The sequence below is a fragment of the Gossypium arboreum genome, chromosome 11, assembly GCF_025698485.1.
Source record: "Gossypium arboreum isolate Shixiya-1 chromosome 11, ASM2569848v2, whole genome shotgun sequence".
Classification (NCBI taxonomy): Eukaryota; Viridiplantae; Streptophyta; class Magnoliopsida; order Malvales; family Malvaceae; genus Gossypium; species Gossypium arboreum.
The window spans coordinates 59,722,815-59,725,209 of record NC_069080.1 but is presented as its reverse complement, the minus strand read 5'-3'; the positions used below and the strand labels follow the sequence as shown (position 1 = coordinate 59,725,209).

Below are 2,395 nucleotides of genomic sequence, written 5' to 3'. Positions count from 1 at the left end.
GTTGGTCCGGAAGAGGATTAGGAAGAGGTTGGCTATCCTTGTATCTAGATTAAGGTATGTTTGATGTTGTGCCATGAGATTCATGCATGTTTTAGTTGCTAGTTTTAGTTCTAATTAGTCCATGGTTCAAAACTTTGCTATGTCATGGGGATGATAGTATGGAATGAAAATTTTGAGATAAGTAAGGTTAAACTTGATTTGGTATAATCGGCCATATGGGTGTATATGTTTGTGAAAATATATTTTCTTTGTTAACTCTTTACAATCGATTGTAGGAGTAATATTGGCTTATAAGGTTGAGTTGATTCATGATGTTGTATATTAGGATTAAAAATACTTGAGACTAGATTAACTTAATGGTGACAATACATTCGACCTTGAAGCATTAATCGAATATTGGTTGAGGTTTTGATATTTTGAACAAGGATAGTTGTGAAATGGGGTGAAAACCATTAAATTATACACATAAAAATCCAGCAAGAAGATTAAACTACTAAATGTATTCATTTTAGATCAAGACATCAAAGAGGGAGAATCAAGCAAAGGCAAAGCAAAGATAATCGAGTAGTCGATTGGGAATCATTTCATCCAATATAAGGTAAGTCATTAAGCACTTATTTTGTACTAATTTAAATGGTCGTAATGTCCAAGTAATGATGCTGAATGGAATGATAAATATATATATATATACATGTATGTATGTATGTGGTGATGAAAGTATTGAATGGAAAGAAAAGAGGTGAGATGTATTGAGTTATTGGTTTCGGCACTAAGTGTGCGGGTGTAAACATTTATGATCACAAATTGGCACTAAGTGTGCGGGTTCAAATTGTATAGCACTAAGTGTGCAAGTTTGATTATATAGCACTAAGTGTGCGAGTTCGACTATTAAGCACTAAGTGTGCGGGCTTATTACACATCCTCAAATGAACATACATGCTCTACGTGTGCGGCCTTACCGAGTCAATCATGGACAGCGTGATGCGAGTAAACACCTTGAGCTCATGAGGAATAGACATTTTATTTATATTTGGAATTTAGCTTGGTAAGTCTTGACCTATGTGGTGATTATACTTGAAGATAAATGCATGCAATGTCATATGGTGTAATGTATGAAATATCAAAGTAGGGCTTGGTATGAGATCAAACCGAAATGCCTAAGGAATTATAGCACGTTTGGGTGTGGATGGAGGATTTTAATCCGCATTAATTATTTTCTCTTATGATATATTATTACTGAACGGCAATATAATGCTTATGGCTTACTGAGTTATATACTCACTCGGTGTTTGCTTGTCGTCTATTTTAGGTTTCTTGGACTCGTCCTTTTGCGTGCTCGTGATCGTCATCGAAGTCATCACACCGGCTAGCAACTTTTGGTATCTTTTTTTGTAGTCGGTCTAGGAGAACATTTTGGCATGTATAGGCTAATATGCTTTGTTGAACTTTGGTATGTAAACTTTTAGCCATGCGAAAATGGCATAAATGTTCGGTTGGATTTAGTTCTCTAATGTTAAGTTGCAAGTCTTGGTAATTCGATTTTTATGCCATATGCCATGGTTGATTATTTTGGTGTTAAAATTCATGATATGGCAATAGTGTAGTAGGGAGATGTTTGAAAATCATTAGCCTTTGGTATGGCTAGTCATGATCATAATTTGTGACATGTATGATGAATCACTAGTTAGATCAAAGGGAATCATGAAATAGGCATAGTTGCTTTAGTAACAGGTACTGGCAGCAGCAGTGACGTGAGATTGAAAAATCACTAAAAATAGGGGAAATGGAATTAAATAATGAATGAATTATGGAATCGAAGCCCGATGAGTCTATTTTCATATAGATGAAACGAAGCAACCATATGAGCTGTATGTTAAGAGATATTTAAGTTCTCGCGGGACAGGGCCAGAACGGTTACTGGAGTCCCTGTCCTGACTTTGGGAATTCATCATGAATTGACCAGAGATAATTAGAAGCCATGCCATATATGTACAGATTCCTTTTCGAGTCTAGTTTCTATAGAAACAAACGGCATCAGTATTGAAGCCCTGTACAGGGAGATATCCAAGTCGTAATGTGCAAAGGTCAGTGTAGTCGATCCCTGTAACATGGGGGACTTCAACTAATAAACTGTACTAATTGGCCTGACCAAAAATTCTAGAAAAAAAATTTTAGATGCATATATGAGTCTAGTTTTGGGGAAAATTTACGGATCTGGATTTTGAGTTTCAGAACTCAAGATATGATTTTTAATGCGACCCGTATGCAGATTGGCAGCCTATCTGGGAAATTTCTAATAAGTGGCTTGAAGTCTGTTAACACCTCGTGTTCGACTCCAGCGACGGTCTCGGGTTCGGGATGTTACAAAAAATCTCAATAAAATATCATTTCATCA

At 36.1% G+C, this 2,395-nt stretch overlaps 1 long non-coding RNA gene across 1 annotated transcript; it reads left to right on the top strand.

The window, feature by feature from the left end:
• The first annotated feature begins 415 nt into the window (after positions 1-415).
• On the top strand, positions 416-1,581 carry LOC128283687 (uncharacterized). The gene is made up of 2 exons (XR_008274092.1): positions 416-598; positions 1,310-1,581. It is a non-coding gene; the product is annotated as an uncharacterized LOC128283687 (long non-coding RNA).
• The last annotated feature ends 814 nt before the right edge of the window (positions 1,582-2,395 follow it).